General features: G+C 39.9%; 1 pseudogene; it reads right to left on the bottom strand.

Moving 5' to 3' along the window:
* Positions 1 to 597: 597 nt before the first annotated feature.
* Positions 598 to 17,629, bottom strand: LOC138985415 (RNA-binding protein 12-like; annotated as a pseudogene).
* Positions 17,630 to 21,102: the final 3,473 nt, after the last annotated feature.

Consider the following 21,102-nt stretch of genomic DNA (forward strand, 5'->3'; position numbering starts at 1 on the left):
CAGAGATTTTATTCAATTTTAAAAGAAAACGAGAACTTTAGACAATGCTTTGACCCTATTACAAAGCAAATCTGTCCAGCTTTGAACCAAATTCCAAGAGTAGCCAGCTATTTTTCAGCAGCTGGCAAGAGCACCCTTAATGAGCTCTACTGACATTTCTATCTTCTTTATCCATATGGTAAAAAACCAATCTAGACTCCTTGATAAGCTTTATGTGGCCATTTGAGTTTTACAAATGGTTTCTCTAATGGTATGCCAAAATCATTTTTGTGTTCTCTCGAGACAGCTTTACTATACAATGGCACCCCACTCCAGCACTCTTGCCTGGAAAATCCCATGTATGGAGGAGCCTGGTGGGCCGCAGTCCATGGGGTCGCTAAGACTCGGACAAGACTCAGCGACTTCACTTTGACTTTTCACTTTCATGCATTGGAGAAGGAAATGGCAACCCACTCCAGTGTTCTTGCCTGGAGAATCCCAGGGATGGGGGAGCCTCATGGGCTGCCGTCTATGGGGTCACACAGAGTCCGACATGACTGAAGCGACTTAGCAGCAGCAGCAGCAACAGCAATGTTTATCTTGGTAGTGAGTCTTCTGTAAACAGTCAACCAACACTCTATGTTATGGAAACCAATCTATATGCAATTGAAACAATCCACAGGTTCTAACCTGGAAACACTAGAAAAAGAATCTGAATGCATTAATCACAGCACTATGAAGACTATATCTACCCTATGAAGAATGATGTGAACAGCTACCCTAATACAAGCTTTACTTTCCTAGAGCCAATAGGTCTGTCATTTAAGTCAATGACAGCAGCTGTGGCTTCATCCCGAGATCCAAAAGCCACCATAGCTTCACTGGTGGGCATATCTTTTTCATTGTACTTTAAACAAACTGAGCCTGGGGTCACTTGATAACTGTAAAAGAAATCTAAAATCTCATCAATAGACACAGTGAAGGGCATGTTCTGTACTTTAATTATTGTTGGTCCTGGTTTTCCAGAACTAGATCCAAAGCCAGGAGGACCACCAATGTGGATTGGGCCAGAGCCAGGGCCAGAGCCAGGGCCAGGGCCAAAGCCTGGAGGCCCAAATGCCCGGGGGCATTTCCAAGGCCAGGGGGCCCACTTCCAAAGCCAGAGGGGCCACCTAAGCTACCAGGGCTATTTCCAAAATTCTAAGGGCCCCCTCCAAATCCTGGTCCACTTAAATTATTTGGTCCACTTCCAAAACCTGGAACATCCAGTCCTAGACCAGGCAAACCACTATTTCCAACTGAAGGCATTCCAGGCCTAGCATCACCAAAGGCCCTTCCTAACCCTGGAGGAGGGAGTGGTGTTCCAAAGGCATTTGACCCACCAAAATTACCAGGAAAGTTAAATGGAGGCCCACTGTTGGCCTCCTTAGATCCTACAGCCAAGAAGGCATGCTTTTCACCTCCTGCACTAGGCATTCCTGCACCGGGCATTCCCACACCAGGCACTCCTGCACTGGGAATTCCTGCATTGGGCATTCCTGCAGCAGGCATTCCTGCATTGGGCATTCCCGCAGCAGGCAGTCCCGCACTGGGCATTCCTGAACTGGGCAATCCCGCATTGGGCATTCCCACATTGGGAATTCCTGGAACTGCAGGATTACCTGGCACAGACCTCTTTAACCCCTTTTTTCCTTGGGCAGGAGGATTTTTCTCAGTCTCTCTCATATCTTCTAAAGTAACTACATGAACAAAAGCTTCTCTCCCATTAAGTTTTTTACGGTGTAAGTGTTCAGACTTACATGCATCATCTTCATTTTTAAACTGAACCAATGCCTGTCCTAGACCTTGCCCATTGTTATCAACAAGAACATGTACAGCATTTTCATCCACTGGGATTCCTTCTAGGAACTGAAGAACATCCATCTGGTAATGCTGAAGGGAATATTTGTTATATGGGCACAGACTTTGGCAGAGGTGACATCCCCCTCCGGATTTAAGATCATTTCCCTCTGGTCATAGCTGAAGTTCTGCAGTCTTTTTCGAATCATATCTATCTTTTCTAGCATACCTTTCTTGGTAATTGGATGAACTTGAATAAAGCAATTACCCATGTATTGTTTATGATGACACAGAGCAGCCTTATAGTCAGCCTCATTCCTGAACTCTACGAAGCCTTCACCCGTTGCTTTCCCATTGGGTCCATAAGCAATATAAATACTATCTTCCACAATATCCAACTTTTAAAAAAAATCAGTGACATGTTTGTTTTCTGCTTCAAATGGCAGCCCTTTCAAGTAAACACAAAAACCAGCCTCATGTAGTGATCTTGACCTTGGCCTTTTCTGCCCACTGGGCGATTCTGACCTGGGAAGTGGCTGAGGAGGGGGATGGGTTTGTCCAGAAGGTCCTAAACTTTGCTTAAAAGTGATATGGCCTCCAGCAGCTACCCACTGTCTCTCTGTGGCAGGACTAACTTCCACATAGCACTAAATCATCAGCATTCTGTTTCGTTTCAAAGCTTCAAATGTATCTTGAGGGGAGAGAAACTTAACCAATCCATTCCTGTTATTTCGATCTATATGATCTTTCAACAAATGCACCGCATCAACACGGAGCCCATGGAAAAAATCTCAGACATCACTTTCCATTGCAGAAAAGGGCATTCCATGCACACTGACATACAGATAGATCATCAGGGTTGATGGGAAGTGGTTCCACATTGCTTTGCGAGTTCATCTGGACAGGGTTAATAGGATTCAACGGACCCAGAAACACAGGGTTCAGGTTATTGTTCAGATTCACAGGTGCTCCAGAGCCATTCATTCCAGGAGGTAGAGGTGCCACAGGTGGTGGGTTCAAAGGTAGGATGCCTGACATGGGTGGCAGTGGGGTCATGGGTGACCCAGAAGGGACTGGGGGAATTGAGGGCACAGGAGGCATTGTAGGTACCAGAGGAGGAACTGGAATTGGGGGAATAGATGGAATTGGCGGCAAAGATGGCATCGCTGGGATTGGAGGAATTGGTGGAGGTGGGACCGTGTTCATCGGAGAGGCTGTGCTCGGAATAGTTGAGCTAAACGTTGGGCTCCCAAAGGAAGCCCCCATATTTGGAGGAGCTGTTCCTATGCTGGCTGTGGAAAATGTCTGTACATTTTTGCTGCTTTCATGAACAGAAGTGGTGGCAGTAACTACACTGGATGAAGGATTATTAAAGTTGGGGACTGTTGTAGGCAAGTTCACCCTGCCACTCATTCCTGAGCTAGGTGGTGGTCCTGATCTACTAGCATTTGCTGGTGGTATATCTAGGTTGGCAGTTTCAAAACGCCTACGACTCAGTTCAATCATATTCTGCATTTCTGTTTTACTACTCAACAACAGTGTTACTTTTGATCCTTTAATTGTACCACCTGTGCACATCACACCAAGCCTTGCATCTTCATCAGTGGCAAAAACGATGAAAGCCTCACTCAGTTCACCCCCTACAATATGCACACCCCCATCAGGAATGGTCAATCCAGAGAAGAAGCAGCGAATGTCCATAGTCCCCGCCACAATTGGGAGACCTTGCAAATGGATGACCACAGCTATGCTGTGCTGAAACCACACATACCTCCTTCTTCTCTGCTTCACCCAGCTTGTGCTTCTTCCAGGCCAGTGTTTCTCATGATGTATTCTGCATAAGCAGGGTGACAATATACAGCCTTGACATACTCCTTTTCCTATTTGGAACCAGTCTGTTCTTCCATGTCCAGTTCTAACTGTTGCTTCCTGACCTGCATACAGATTTCTCAAGAGGCAGATCAGGTGGTCTGGTATTCCCATCTCTTTCAGAATTTTCCACAGTTTACTGTGATCCACATGGTCAAAGGCTTTGGCATAGTCAATAAAGCAGAAATAGATATTTTTCTGGAACTCTCATGCTTTTTCAGATCCAGCAAATGTTGGTGTTTTGATCTCTGTTTCCTCTGCCTTTTCTCAAACCAGCTTGAACATATGGAATTTCACAGTTCACATATTATTGAAGCCTGCTGCTGCTGCTGCTGCTGCTGCTGCTGCTGCTGCGTTGCTTCAGTCATGTCCAACTCTGTGAGACCTCAGAGACGGCAGCCCACCAGGTTTCCCTGTCCCTGGGATTGTCCAGGCAAGAACACTGGAGTGAGTTGTCATTTCCTTCTCCAATGCATGAAAGTGAAAAGTGAAAGTAAAGTCGATCAGTCGTGTCCGACTCCTAGTGACCCCATGGACTACAGCCTACCAGGCTCCTCCGTCCATGGGATTTGCCAGGCAAGAGTACTAGAATGGGTTGCCATTGCTTTCTCCGATTGAAGCCTGGCTTGGAGAATTTTGAGCATTACTTTACTAGCGTGTGAGATGAGTGCAATTGTGCAGTAGTTTGACTATTCTTTGGCATTGCCTTTCTTGGGGATTGGAATGAAAACTGACCTTTTCCAGTCCTGTGGCCAATGCTGAGTTTTCCAATTTACTGGTATATTGAGTGCAGCACTTTCACAGCATCATCTTTCAGGATTTGAAATAGCTCAACTGGAATTCCATCACCTCCACTAGCTTTGTTAAGCTAATGCTTCCTAAGGCCACTTGACTTCACATTCCAGGATGTCTGGCTCTAGGTGAGTGATCATACCTTTGTGACTATCTTGGTTGTGAAGATTTTTGTTGTACAATTCTTCTGTTTATTCTTGCCTCTTCTTAACATCTTCTGCTTTTGTTAGGTCCATACCATTTCTGTCATTTATTGTGCCCAGCTTTGCATGAAATGTTCCTTTGGTATCTCTAATTTTCTTGAAGAGATCTCTAGTCTTTCCCATTCTATTGTTTTCCTCTATTTCTTTGCATTGATCGCTGAGGAAGGCTTTCTTATCTCTCCTTGCTATTCTTTGGAACTCTGTATTCAGATGCTTATATCTTTCCTTTTCTCCTTTGCTTTTCATTTCTCTTCTTTTCACAGCTATTTGTAAGGCCTCCCCAGACAGCCATTTTGCTTTTTTGCATTTCTTTTTCTTTGGGATGGTCTTGATCCCTGTCTTCTGTACAGTATCATGAACCACCGTCCATAGTTCATCAGGCACTCTATCAGATCTAGTCCCTTTAACGTATTTCTCACTTCCACTGTATAATCATTAGGGATTTGATTTAGGTCATACCTGAATGGTCTAGTGGTTTTCCCTACTTTCTTCAATTTAAGTCTGAATTTGGCAATAAGGAGTTCATGATCTGAGCCACAGTCAGCTCCTGGTCTTGTTTTTGCTGACTGTATAAAGCGTCTCCACCTTTGGCTGCAAAGAATATAATCAATCTGATTTTGGTGTGGACCATCTGGTGATGACATGTGTAGATCTCTTGTGTTCTTGGAAGAGGGTGTTTGTTATGACCAGTGCATTCTCTTGGCAGAACTCTAGTAGCCTTTGCCCTGCTTCATTCTGTATTCCAAGGCCAAATTTGCCTGTTATTCCAGGTGTTTCTTGACTTCCTACTTTTGCATTCCAGTCCCCTATAATGAAAAGGACATCTTTTTTGGGTGTTAATTCTAGAAGGTCTTGTAGGTCTTCATAGAACCGTTCAACTTCAGCTTCTTCAACCCCAGCCTTACTGGTTGGGCATAGACTTGGATTACTGTGATATTGAATGGTTTGCCTTGGAAACGAAGAGAGATCATTCTGTCATTTTTGACATTGTATCCAAGTACTGCATTTCGGACTCTTTTGTTGACTATGATGGCTACTCCATTTCTTCCCCGGAATTCTTACCCACAGTAATAGATATAATGGTCATCTTAGTTAAATTCACCCATTCCAGTCCATTTTAGTTCATTGATTCCTAAAACGTTGACATCCGCCTCAGTCAGTATATCCTATCAAGAAGCTTTCATAGGCCTCTTATCCTTCTCCACCAGAGGGCTGCTGCTGCTGCTGCTGCTAAATCGCTTTCAGTCGTGTCCGACTCTGTGCGACCCCACAGACAGCAGCCCACCAGGCTCCCCTGTCCCTGGGATTCTCCAGGCAAGAATACTGGAGTGGGTTGCCATTTCCTTCTCCAATGCATGAAGGTGAAAAGTGAAAGCGCAGCTGCTCAGTCATGTCCAACTCTGAGCGACCCCATGGACTGCAGCCTACCAGGCTCCTCTGTCCATGGGATTTTCCAGGTAAGAGTACTGGAGTGGGGTGCCATTGCCTTCTCAGGGCACAGAGACTGAAAACCACAATCACAGAAAACTAACCAATCTAATCACATGGACCACAGCCTTGTCTAACTCAATGCAACTATGAGCCGTGCCACGTAGGGCCACCCAAGACAGATGGGTCATGGTGGAGAGTTCTGACAAAATGTGGTCCACTGGAGAAAGAAATGGAAAACCACTTCAGTATTTTTGCCTTGAGAACACCATGAACAGTATGAAAAAGCAAAAAGATAGGACACTGAAAGATGAACTCCCCAGCTTGGTTGTTGCCCATTTTGCTACTGGCAATCAGTGGAGAAATAACTCCAGAAAGAATGAAAAGACGGAGCCAAAGCAAAAACAACACCCAGTTGTGGATGTGACTTCTGATGGAAGCAAGGTCCAATGCTATAAAGAGCAATATTGCATAGGAACCTGGAATGTTAGGTCCATGAATCCATGCAAATTGGAAGTGATCAAACAGGAGATGGCAAGAGTGAGCTCTGACATTTTAGGAATCAGCAACTAAAATGGACTGGGATTCTGATCAAATCTTTACTAAATCTGACAAGAATTAACTTCTTTTTTTTTTCTATTTATTTTCAATTTATTTATTTTAATTGGAGGCTAATTACTTTACAATATTGTGGTGGTTTTCAGCATACATTGACATGAATCAGCCACAGGTGTACATGTGTCCCCCCGCCCCAAACCCCACTCCCACCTCCCTCCCCATCCCACCCCTCTGGGTTGTCCCAGTGCACTGGCTTTGAGTGTCCTGTTTCACGAATCAAAGTTGGACTGGTCATCTATTTCACATATTATTTAGGTCTTTCCCTCCATGAATTTAGTATATTTCTCGCTCTCTCTCTCTCTCTCTGTATATTATATTTTGTTTTGCATATAAATAATTACATTACTTGCTACCACTAGCACTTTTGTGTCTTTTCCTCTACATTTCTTATGCCTTCATTTTTTTTCTTACATTTTTTTCTGTATCTGTTGAACAAAAATCATATAATTTTCTTGCTTGAGAGGCATTACTCAATACATTTTTTCCCCTACTTCTGAACTAAACTGACTTCTGGAATATTCACTACTTGGTCATAGTGTATTTTTTCCCACACACTGCTAAGTTCAGTTGCTAATATTTGTTTAAGATTTTATAATACTTGTTCATGACTGATTCTGACCTGTACTATTTCTCATTCTTTAAACTGTTCTCATCTGGTTTTGTTATTACAATTATACAAGACCATTATGGTTTCCCTCTTTCCCTCTATGATCTGAAAGACGTTTTGTAGTGTTTGCATTTTCTAATCCACGGATGTTTGGTAAAAGTTACCTACAAAATTAGGCTTGTTATTTTCATCATAGGATGTTTTTTAAAACAGTATTTAAATTCTTCAATAGTTACAGAACTATTCAGTTTTTCTGTTTCTTATTGAATACAGTTAACTTTATATTTCTTCTAGGAATTAAATATTTCATAAGCTTTCAAATGTGTTAAATAAAGTTAATCATAATTTTATTTTACCTTTTTACCCCTGTTAAAACTGAAGTTAGAGCATACCCTTTCAAAGTCTGATGTTTATGCCTTCTCTTTTTCCCCTTATTTTAACAAGATTATTTCTTTCTTTCTACTTGACAGATATATTCTTTTTTATTTTTCTCACTTAAGTTGTATGCTGCTGCTGCTGCTGCTAAGTCTCTTCAGTCATGTCCAACTCTGTGCGACCCCATAGACAGCAGACCACCAGGCTCCCACGTCCCTGGGATTCTCCAGGCAAGAACACTGGAGTAGGCTGCCATTTCCTTCTTCAATAAGTTGTACGCATGGTACATCAATTTTCAGGCTTTATTCTCTTCCAATATAAGTAGGCAAATCTATAAATTATCTCTTAAGCACTACTGTAGCTATATCCCACACACTTTTATATATGCTGCTTTTCTTAGCATGCAGTTATACAAATTTAGTAAGGGATATAGAATTGTGTTTTAAAATTTCTAATGTGAAAATAAACAAAAAGATTCTCCCACTGAAAAATTTTAAAATAAATTAAAAATAAAAATAAATTTTAAATTAAATTTAAAAACTATTTTAAAATATATAACATAATACTAACCAAAAAATCAGTTGTGTTTCTTCCTGTACATTAACAATTGAACAATATGAAAAGGAAATTGAGAAAATTCTATTTACAACAGCATCAAAAAAGATAATACACTTTGGAGTAAATTTAACTCAGGAAGTGATTTATATACTGAAAACTATAAAACACTGTGAAAAGAAATTAGAGAGAATACAAATAAATGGGAAAACATCTGTGTTCATGGCATTGGAAGACTTAATATTGCTAAAATAATATTGCTAAAATGTTAATATTACCCAAAGAAATCTACAGAGTTAATATAATCACTATCAGAAATCTAGTTGCATTTTTTGCCAAAAAAAAAAAATCCTAAAATTCACTTGGAATCTCAAGGAAACTGTACATCCAAAATATTCTTGAAAAAGAACAGAGTTAGAAGTCTCACACTTCCTACTTTTAAGGCTTCTCTGGTGGCTCAGAGGGTAAAGAATCTGCCTGCAGTATGGGAGATGCAGGGTTTGATCCCTAGGTTGGGAAGATCTCCTGGAGAAGGTATTGACTACCCGCTCCAGTATTCTTGCCTGGAGAATTCCATGGACAGAAGAGCCTGGTGGCTACAGTCCACGGGGTCGCAGAGTCAGACACGACTGAGCAACTAATGAGCATCACAAAACTATAATAATCAAAACAATGTAATACTGGCATAAAGACAAACATACACCAATAGAATAGATTAGAGAACCCAGGAATAAATTCTTGTATATATGGTCAAATGATTCTTGACAAGGGTGTCAGGACCACTCAGCAAGGAAAGGACAATCTCTTCAAAAACCTACATTGGGAAAATTAGATATCCACATGGAAAATTATGAAGCTGGTCCTTATCTTATAACATATACAAAAATGGATCAAAGACTCAAGAGCTAAAACTGTAAAAAACATACAAAAACACAGGGTTAAAGCTGTATGACACTGAATTTAGCAGTGATTTCTTGGATATGATACCTAAAGCATGGACAATAAAAGTAAAAATAGTTAATGAGACTCCATTGAAATGAAAAACTCATGTGCAGCCATGTACAACTGTGTAATTACAATCAACAGCATGAAAATGCAATTAATAGAATGCAAAAGAGTATTTGAAAACTACACACACACACATATATACGTGAATGTATGTGTATATATATATATAAAACACTAGAATATATTTTTTAAAAACCCTACACCTCAACAAGGGTGTCCCAGTAGTAAAGAAACCATTTGCCAATGCAGGAGATTCAGGGGACATGGGTTCCATCCATGGGTCAGGACAATACCCTAGAGTAAGAAATGCCAACCTGTTCCAGTATTCTTGCCTGGAAAATTCCATGCACAGAGGAGCCTGGCGGGCTACAGTCCATGGGGTCGCAAAGAGTCAGATACAACTGAGTGACTGAACACGCATGCACAGCTCAACAACAACCAAAATATACCCCATTTAAAACATGTGCAAAGGACTTAAATAGACATTTTACCAAAGAAGATATACAAATGGCCAATGGGCATATGAAAAGATGTTCAACATCAGTAACCATTCAGTTCAGTTCAGTTCAGTCGCTCAGTCGTGTCCGACTCTCTGCGACCCCATGAATCGCAACATGCCAGGCCTCCCTGTCCATCACCAACTCCTGGAGTTCATCCAAACCCATGTCCATCGATTCGATGATGCCATCCAACCATCTAATCCTCTGTCGTCCCCTTCTCCTCCAGACCCCAATCCTTCCCAGCATCAGGGTCTTTTCCAATGAGTCAACTCTTTGCATGAGGTGGCCAAAGTATTGGAGTTTCAGCTTCAACATCAGTCCTTCCAATGAGCACCCAGGACTGATCTCCTTTAGGATGGACTGGTTGGATCTCCTTGCAGTCCAAGGGACTCTTAAGAGTCTTCTCCAACACCACAGTTTAAAAGCATCAATTCTTCGGCGCTCAGCTTTCTTCACCGTCCAACTCTCATATCCATACATGACTACTGGAAAAACCATAGCCTTGACTAGACGGACCTTTGTTGGCAAAGAAATGTCTCTGCTTTTAAATATGATATCTATCTATCTAGGTTGGTCATAACTTTCCTTCCAAGGAGTAAGCGTCTTTTAATTTCATGTCGGCAATCACCATCTGCACTGATTTTGGAGCCCCAAAAAATAAAGTCTGACACTGTTTCCAATGTTTCCCCATCTATTTCCCATGAAGTGGTGGGACCGGATGCCATGATCTTCATTTTCTGAATGTTGAGCTTTAAGCCAACTTTTTCACTCTCCTCTTTCACTTTCATCAAGAGGCTTTTTAGTTCCTCTTCACTTTCTGCCAGAAGGGTGGTGTCATCTGCATATCTGAGGTTATTGATATTTCTCCCAGCAATCTTGATTCCAGCTTGTGCTTCTTCCAGCCCAGCGTTTCCCATGATGTACTCTGCATAGAAGTTAAATAAGCAGGATGACAATATACAGCGTTGACGTACTCCTTTTCCTATTTGGAACCAGTCTGTTGTTCCACGCCCAGTTCTAACATTAGAGAGATGCAAATCAAAACTACAATGCAGTATCAGTTTACATCCATCAGGATAGCTACTATCAAAAACAAACAGAATATAGCCAGGAAGAATGTGGAGAAACTGGAATCTTTGCACCCTGTTGGTGGAATGTAAAATGCTGTAGCTGCTATGGAAAAATATATGGCAATTCCTCAAAAAAACACAAACCAAAAAAAAGAAAAACATCACTATGTGATACAGCAATTTCATTTCTCAGTATACATCCAAAATAACTGAAACTAGTATCCCGAAGAAATATTTGTACACCTCTGTTTATAGCAGTATTATTCATAAAACCAAGAAGTGGAAGAAACCCAAGTATTCACGGGCAGATATATGAATATACAAAATGTGGTACATAGAAGGAAGGAAATTCTAACATGTGCTGCAACATGTATATACACTGAGGATATTATATTTAGTGAAAAAAGCCAGTCACAAAATAACCAACACCGATTTCATCTGTACAAAGTATCTAAAGTAGTCAAATTTACAAAACAGAAAAGTAAAATTGTGATTTCCAGGGGCCCTAGGGAAGGAGAAATAGGTAGTTGTTTAATTGGTATAGAGTCTCAGCTTTGCACTATGAAAAACTTCTGGAGACTGGCTGCACCAGCAATGTGAATACTTAACAAAGAACTGTACACTTAAAGGTGGTAAGATGTTTTATGTATTTGCAATTTTTAAAAAACCTAAAGTTGTTCTCTAACTTAAAAATTTTATGACTATGGTTAAGCCAATAAAAATGTGTGATGGACCCAAATGCAAAACAAAACAAAAACTACAACTGAGATATCATTTCAAAAATGAGAAAAACATGAGAAAACATTCTGCCTGCAGGGCTTTGGGGAAACAAGCATAGTCATACATTGCTGATAGGGATCCAAATTAGCATAAACCTTTTTGGTGAGAAATGGAGAAATATCTGGGACTTCCTTGGTGGTTCAGATCATAAAGAATCTGCCTGCAATGCAGGATATCCAGATTCAATCCCTGGGTCGGGAAGATCCCCTGGAGAAAGGAATGGCTACACATGCCAGTGTTTTTGCCTGGAAAATTCCATGGACAGAGGAGTCTGGTGAGCTACAGTCCATGGGGTCATAAAAAAGTCAGACACAACTGTGCACTGGTACCCAGGTAGAACTATCTAACACAATTAGGAATGTGCTTACCTTTTGACTAAGTTTCACCTCTAGAAATTTACCTTAAAATACTCCTCCCAAAAAAAAAAAAAATGCTCCTCCAACAATATGAAAGTAAAGCTGCACATTACAGCTTTGTTTTGTAACTGCAAAATGTTGGAAATACTCTAAATTCCCAAATATAGGTAAGTAGAATAAACTATGGCATATCTGTATATTTTATACAGAAATTTATACAAGCAATGTTTTACATATATATTCGTGTGTGTGTGTGTGTGTATATTCTCCAATGTGTATAAGATTTAAGATTCCTGGGCCTAATATGTGGACATTTCACTAGTTTTTTTTTTTTCTATTTGTTTTCATGTTGGTGTCCAAAGTTTCACTGCTATCAGCACTATATAGATGTGCTAGTCTTACTTGTGCTAAGTATTATAACAATAATTTGAAAATCTGATTTCATATATGTAAGATGACACCATTAGGTTGCTTTAATTTACACTTCTCTAATACAAAGGATAAGTAATTTTTTATATTTGTATATTATTTGTTGGGTTTCCCTGGTGGCTCAGTGGTAAAGAATCTGCCTGAGAAGCTGGAGATGTGGGTTTGACCCCTGGGTTGGGAAGATCCCCTGGAGAAGGAAAAGGCAATCCACTTCAGTATTCTTGCCTGGCAAATCCCATGGACAGAGGAGCCTGGTGGGCTACAGTACATGGGGTCACAGAGAGTTGTATATAATTTAGTGACTAAACAGCAACAACATACTAATTGTTGCTCATCTGTGGATTTTTTGAAATCTAAGAGAGTCATCAAAAGTATGACTTCAACAAGTCACTCATCAGTTCAGTTCAGTTCAGTCCAGTCGCTCAGTCGTGTCCGACTCTTTGCGACCCCATGAATCGCAGCACACCAGGCCTCCCTGTCCATCACCAACTCCCGGAGTTCACCCAAATTCATGTCCATCGAGTTGGTGATGCCATCCAGCCATCTCATCCTCTGTTGTCCCCTTCTCCTCCTGCCCCCAGTCCCTCCCAGCATCAGAGTCTTTTCCAAGGAGTCAACTCTTCGCATGAGGTAGCCAAAGTATTGGAGTTTCAGCTTTAGCATCATTCCTTCCAAAGAAATCCCAGGGCTGATCTCCACTCATATCTATCATCAAAATGATTGCTTTAGAAGAATTATTGATATTATTAATGAACAATGACATAGTCATCAATTTGATACCTTTAGTGAATCCTTTTTTTGATATCCCCTCTTTGACATGACAAACTTTTCAGTAATAGTCATTAAATAAAATTAATAATGGTTAAAAACAGCAGGAGAGGTATTGTTCAGATATCTCCCAGACCTCAGATTTTAATTTCTACCAGGTTTAAAGTCAGTTACAAGATTGGATGTTCATTTTTTTGTCCCAACATCCAAAGTCTACAGACAAAAACAATTATTTCAATTGGAGAACACTGGCATCTTTTTTTTTTTTTTCAGTGTTTGGTAAGGATTTATAAAATCATGAAGTTGTCAAGTATTGACTGCTTCCTTTGCTCTTTTCTCCTCTTCTTTGAACTGTAGAGAAAGGTTCATATTTATTCTAAAAAGATTCGCTTCCTTTCTTAACTGGATTAACTCTCTTCATCTGGAAATAGTATTGACCAAGCAGAAATATCAAAATAGATTAAAATATCATTCACTGTCTCTTCTTCATCAAAGTCTTGGCTTTACTAGTATAATTTTCTTCTCCATTAAAAAAAAAAAATGCTGTCAGTGTTGACGCTTACTAACATTTCCTTTCTCTTCCGCATTGTCAGTGCTTATAGTAAATGATTCATTATTGTCTTTCATCCCTTTGTCATCTGAATCTTGTGTTGTTTCTCGTATGCATGCTTTGGATGTGCCAACTTGCACTCCTCACAATTTTTATAAAGTCTGGGCAATGTTGAAGGCATTACACATTTCAAAACAGATCCAGACACTGCTGAAATTGCCTCTTTTGCTTCTTGAGCTCCACTGAGTTGTTACCCTTTCATGTTGGCATTGGTTTTGACTTCAAATTACTTTATGAAATTCACAAAAAATTATTAAGCAGTTTCTAATTTTAGAACAATTTTCCAAATGACTGAAAGGTACTTCAAATTCCTGTAGGACAAAGGTGTAGAATTCAGTAACTTTTATATCAACCTAGTAGTTTTAATTTTGATGTCTTTTATCAGAATCTTATGCAAAATACTTTATGGAAATAACTGTCTAATAATTAGTTAGTGAAATTTAATATGACCAAAATATCAGAGGAAGGGTCAATTTATACAATGACTAAATTGTACCACTAGAACAATATTTTCTTGATTTGTTCTTTAGCTTAAAAACAAAAAGTTAAAGTGGAATATATTTCAATTTTTAAAATATTTTCCAGGATCATTAAAAATTTAACATATTAACTAAAATTTGTACTTTGGAAAGAAAAATATCTCACCTCAGTTTTCACTCTGTTCCACTGTTTAAATTTTAAACAAATAACAACTCCATGTAGTATTACAGAATAACAAAATTGAAGTAACTATACTGTTTCTTCATTTTTACAATTACAATGCTATTATTGCTTATTTCAAATACAGTTTAAATGCAGGACTGTATTGTTCTACAAGGATTGCAGGTGAAATAGTACACAGAGTATACACTCAAATTATTCCAACTTTATTAAGTTATGCTTGGAATGAATACATATACCTGAGTCTGACTGTGTTCAAGCTTAAGCATACAACTGGAAGTACTCAATATTAACTTCTTTATGGAATATAGTATTTATTAAAAATTAAGTTTAAAATGTGCTAATTAAAAGCTAAAATATAAATTATTGAAAAATCAACATTAACCATAGCAGTTATCTAGCTGGACAAACAAGGAATTCTGGGAGAAATATTTACCATGGATGTTCTTTAAAATTGCTAGCACATGGTGATAATATAAAGCAGATAAACTTTGAATGAGTTTATTTCAGTTATAAATTGTCTTTAGAACAATGTACCCAGGGTGGACTGTTCTCCATGCCCCATCCCAAGAATGCCACTAATAACAAGTAACACATGAATCACTAATTGAACTCATGTTTCTATTTCTTCAACTATGGCTTTCTGCACCCCTCTCTGCTATCCACCTAGATTCCAGGTACATGTATGTTTTACTTCCAAATATTATTCCACAGGCCCCCGCAGGTCTCTTCATCCCTCTCCCTTCCAAAAAAACTTCTCTATGTTCTTCAACTGGATACTTCATCTTCAAGTTCACTGACTCTTGTATCATCTCCATTAAAACCCATCTAGAGAATTTTTAATATTTCAAGTACTGCCTTTTTCAGTTCTATTTAGTTCCCCTTTTGTTCCTCTGCTAAGGATTTTCTATCATTGCATTCACTATGAGAAGATTTTCATTTACTTTTTAAAGTAGAGTTATAATCATTGCTATAAAACTGTCTATTAATTCTGACATCTGGGTCCTATCAGAACTGGTCTCCCCTAATTGCTTTTCTCCTCGAGAATTGGTCAGGTTTTCTTGTTTCTTTTTTGTTTATCAATTTTACCTTATATCATGGACACTGAAAATATGTTGTAGACATTAGATTCTTTCATATTCCTCTGAAGACCCTGACTTTGGATTTGTGTGTTTTAGCAGACATTTCTCGACTGGACTTGTACTGGAAACTCTGTGGTAAATGGTACCTCAAATAATCTCAACTCAGCTCTTTTTCCTTTCACTGGCTGCTTCAAATCTACCCTCAAATGTGTATCTCAAGGAGGAGCCACCAGAGATCAAGCTAGAAATTATCCATAGCTTTAGCAATACTCTATTTTTGGATTTCTCTTTTTCAGAATGTCTGCCCTCACTTTCCAATTACTGTGATTATTTCAAATTCTGTACTCTGGTTAGTTATTCAAGCCAATAAAATTGTAGATTTTTTCCATCAGAGTTCTAGATGTCCTGCACAGTGCTGCTTGGGGCCTGTCTTTGCAAAAGTCATAAAAATATGAAACTCACTTAGCACCATCTCTTTCTTCCAAGCATCGTATCCTCTGTAGAGTCTGTCTGTTTTTGGTCCATCTTTAGAGTGTTTAGATAGATTTTACAATTATTTTTTTTCCAGAGCTTATATGTACTATCTCTGAGAGAATTTTTCCAATAGGAGCTACCTGGCCACAAAAACTCATATTTTTCATTGAGGATTTCTATTTTCTTCTTTCCTTACTCTCCTCTTATAGCATCATTTTACTTTTTTGCTATCCTGTGCCAGAAAATGCTTTGGCTTAAGTTATGCACTTGAATTAGAGATAGCTTCATCATTGGTGCTAGGGTACCAAGGCTGGTGTATTAGTTTGTTAGGGCTGCTATAACAAAATATCACAGACTTACTTTTGCACAGTTCTCAAGTCTAAAATCAGGTGTCAGCAGGTTTGGTTTCTTCTGAGGACTGTCCTCAACTTGCAGATGGTCACCTTCTCACTTCACTTGCAGACAGCCCCTCACATGGCCTTTCTTCTGTGTATATGCATCCTTGACATTTACGTGTTCTAATCTCTTTTCTTTTTTTTTTTATTTTGAAATATGGAAGCATCTTTTAAATACTCTTAAGGCATTTATTTATTAAAACGTTCTCTGCCAAGATTTCACATTAACTTAAAATTCAAGTCAGTCTTTACATTTCTCTACTGAGGTCTCCACCTTCTCCAGCTATCAGTGCTACCAGCATCCACAAAGCGAGCCCATGGTCAGCCTCTTTGTTCCCTGGGTGAACAACTAGATTTTAATACTGCTCTGCTACAAGGTAAACGCTCCTAACTCAAATTTATTGGAAAAGGAGTGAAACTTCTGCAAAGTGCACTTTTAGAAGAGGTACTTTTGCTTATGAAAAGAAACCAGTGAGTCCTCTAAGAATAATAAAAGGGAGTATTTTACAGTCAAGCACATGATTTGGAGTGAAGAATTCAGATGTTGCTCGGCTGGTCCAGGCTATTAATACTCTTCCTGTTCCTCCTGTGGGCCCCCTTCATCAGGTATCACGAAGCCTTTGTCTGTGGCGTAGAGAATGTCCACAATCCTCTGCAGCACAGGGTTGTTCTCCCCCTCGTTCTCCTGGCAAATCAACTCAATGTTCCTCAGCTTTCCAAAATAGAAGTCTCTCTCCTTCTCCAAGTCTTCCACAGTCAGCTTCAATACATTGACCTGCTGCATCAATTCAGCTGCTTCATCATCTCCATTCCCTACACCGGGATTCTTCCGCACCACACCCGGGCCAGCCTTAGGGGTTGCAGTAGTTCTGTGTCTAATCTCTTTTCATAAGGACACCAGTATACCTGGAGTAGAGCCCACCCCAATGGCCTCATTTTTAACTTAATTATTACCTCTTTAAAGACCTTAATTCTGTATCTGGTTACATTCTGAGGTGCTGGGGTTAGCGTTTCAACATATGAATTGGGTAAAATGGGGAGGGACACAAATTCAGCTCATAATAGCCTGCCATCTCTTCTTCATATAATTTTTATTTTGGGTGTGCTTTCCAAAAAATACTTTCACATAGTATGTTTAACCACATAGTGTACATTTTACCTAGAAGAGCTCCACAGCCAGTTGGTTTCCTTACTGCAGGAGGACCTCCAAGTAGTTCTTGACACGTCTCCATTGTATCTTTGCCTACCTTTTCTTTTCTCATCTTCCTTTCAAACCTATTCCATTACTATTGTAAGTTTTACTAAAGGCAAAAGCCTCAAACTAGATATTTTCAATCTAAGGGGCTTGGCTCAATGCATCATTAATTCTCTGATAATAGCTTGAACACGGTTTCCAAATCATGAAACAGATACCATGAGACATTAAACCCTGATAGTCAAAATTTGACCAAGAGTTAAGAACCTTTGTTCTGGTCAATTGGGCCAGAAGTTAACCTCCTTGCTCTATGGAATTAAGCTAGAAATGGTAATAAAGAAGAGGAAGAACAACAACATAATATTTCAGGTTATTCCAATTTTAAATTATTGAGATTCAATGTCACTCTGCTTCCTATAAGACAAACTCTAAACCCCTTGAGCTTGGTATTTAAGTCTTACTACAAATTAAACTATATTTATTTTTCATATGTTATCTTTAAACAGAAAAACTCAACTCAAGCTAGTCTAGATTATTGCTTCCTCAGATTTACTTCATCCTTGCTTATACTGTGTCTTCAGTCTCTAATATTCCTCTTTATTCTCTCCATATACTGGAAATCCTCCTTCATGCTTCATCAGATCAGATCAGATCACTCACTCAGTCATGTCCGACTCTTTGCAACCCCATGAATCACAGTACGCCAGGCTTCCCTGTCCATCACCAACTCCCGGAGTTCACCCAGACTCACGTCCATCGAGTCAATGATGCCATCCAGCTATCTCATCCTCTGTCGTCCCCTTCTCCTCCTGCCCCCAATCCCTCCCAGCATCAGACTCTTTTCCAATGAGTCAACTCTTCGAATCAGGTGGCCAAAGTACTGGAGTTTCAGCCCCAGCATCATTCCTTCCAAAGAAATCCCAGGGCCGATCTCCTTCAGAATGGACTGGTTGGATCTCTTTGCAGTCCAAGGGACTCTCAGGAGTCTTCTCCAACACCACAGTTCAAAAGCATCAATTCTTCGGCACTCTTCACAGTCCAACTCTCACATCCATACATGACCACAGGAAAAACCATAGCCTTGACTAGGTGAAACTTTGTTGGCAAAGTAACGTCTTTGCTTTTGAATATACTACCTAGGTTGGTCATAACTTATAGTACCCATAAAATCCTATATCATCCACTGTGATTTTTCTGATTATTTCGGTCCACAGTAGAATGTACCTCACTCCATCACTTACTACACCTCTATGAAGCTGAGGTCTTCATTTACATAAGAGGGATTACTGAATGAAGTTCACAGCACAGTGGACATGGCCCTGGAGTCCTGAGCTCATCCTGTTCCAGCCTCCAGGGGCAACCAGCAGTGATGGCAGCAGCAGGAGGCAGAGGGGAAGCAGGAGCCACTGAGACGAGGAGGTGCACATATGCCTGTAGACTGTGGACCTAACAGGAGAGTTCCCAGACAAGATGGTAGAGTACAAGGACCTGAGCTAACTTCTTTTCACAAAAACACCAAACTCACAACTAACCACTGAACAACCATTGACATAAAAAAAAAAAAAAAAAAAGATATTCTACTTTCAAAAACAAAGAAGCCACGAGATGTTAGGAAGTGTACATTCATGATATCAAATTCCAGACCCACAAATTGAAAAATAATTGTATCTCAGAGGTTCTCCCACAGGAGAATTCTGAACCCCAGGTCAAGCTCCCTAGTTTGTGGGTATGACATCAGGAGGAATCCCCAGAGCACTTAGCTTTGAAGGGGTTTGATCACAGGAACTTCACAGGACTGAGGGAAACAGAAACACCACTACTGGAGGGCACACAGAGGTTTCAAGCACGCTGGGAGGGACCCGGGGGTAAAAGCAGTGACTTCATAAGAGCCAAACCTGGCCAAACCTACCTGCAGGTCTTAGAGGGTCTTCTGGAGATGTAGGGAGTGGCTGTGGATCACTTCAGGGACAAAAACACTTGTGGTGGATGTACTGGGGAGCACTCACTGGCAAAAGCAATCCTGGAGGCTGACATTTTGAAGCCAAGACCTGGTCCCAACCAATAGCCCAGAGGCTCCAGTGCTGTGATGTCTCATGCCAAACAACCAATAAGGCAGGAACACAGATCCACCCATCTGGAGACAGGCTACCTGAAGTATTCCTGAGCCCACAGCTGCCTCTAAACACACACCTTGACACAGTCCTGTCCACCAAAGGGACAAAACCCAGTTCCATCCACCAATGGCAGGTATCAGGCCCTCCCAACAGGAAGCCTGCACTAGCCTTTTAGACCAGCCTCACCCACCAGGGGGCAGACACTAGAAGCAAGAGGAACTTGCTATCTGCTACCATAATTCCGCTACCTGTGTGACCTCAAACACAGAAAATTAACAAAAACAAGACAGCAGAGGAATATATTCTAGATAAAGAAACAGGATAAAATCCCAGAAGAAGAACTAAGTGAAGTGGAGATAGGCAATATAGCTAAAAAAGAATCCAGAGTAATGACAATAAAGATGATCCAAGATCTCAGAAAAAGAATGGAGGTACAGACCAAGGAGATACAAGAAATGTTTAACAAACAGCTAGAAAATTCAAAGAACAGAGATGAAAAAGGCAATAACTGAAATGAAAAATACACTGGAAGCAATCAGCATGACGATAAACGAGGCAGAAGAACAGATAAGTGAGTAGTCTCAGAATGGTGGACACAGAATGGTAGAAATCACTGCAAAAGAACAGAATAAAGGAAACAAAAGAAATGAGGACAATGTAACAGACCTCTGGGACAACATTAAAAGGATCTACATTTGCATTATAGGAGTCCCAGAAGGAAAAGAGAGAGAGAAAGGACATGAGAAAATATTTGAAGAGGTAATAGCTGAAAACTTCCTTACAGTCCCATACAGGATAAACCCAAGGAGGAACATGCTGAGACACATATTAATAAAATTTACAAAAGTTAAAGACAAAGAAAAAATATTAAGAGCAACAAGGGAACAGCAACAAGTAATATACAAGGGAATCCTTACAGGTTATCAGCTGATTTTTCAGCAGAAACTCTGCAGGCCAGAGGGAGTGGCATTAGATATTTAAAGTGATGAAAGGGAAAAACTTACAACCAAGAACACTCTACCCAACAAGACTCAGGCTCAGAAGCAACAGAGAAATCGAAAGCTTTATAGACAAGCAAAAACTGATACAATTCAGCACCACTAAACCATCTTTACAACAAATGCTTACAGGAATTTCTCAAGAAGGAAGAGAAAAGGCCACAACTAGAAATTAAAAAATTACAAATGAGAAAGCTCACCAGTAAAGGCAAACATACAGTAAAGGTGGGAAATCATCCATATACAAATTAGACATGGAAACCAACAACTGTAAAAACAGAAGACTACAAATTGAGGATATTGGAAATGCATCTGAAATTAAGAGACCAGCAACTTAAAACAACCTTGTACATATACAGACTGCTAAATCAAAATCTCATGGTAACTGCAAACCAAAA

The sequence above is a fragment of the Bos mutus genome, chromosome 3, assembly GCF_027580195.1.
Source record: "Bos mutus isolate GX-2022 chromosome 3, NWIPB_WYAK_1.1, whole genome shotgun sequence".
Taxonomy (NCBI): domain Eukaryota; kingdom Metazoa; phylum Chordata; class Mammalia; order Artiodactyla; family Bovidae; genus Bos; species Bos mutus.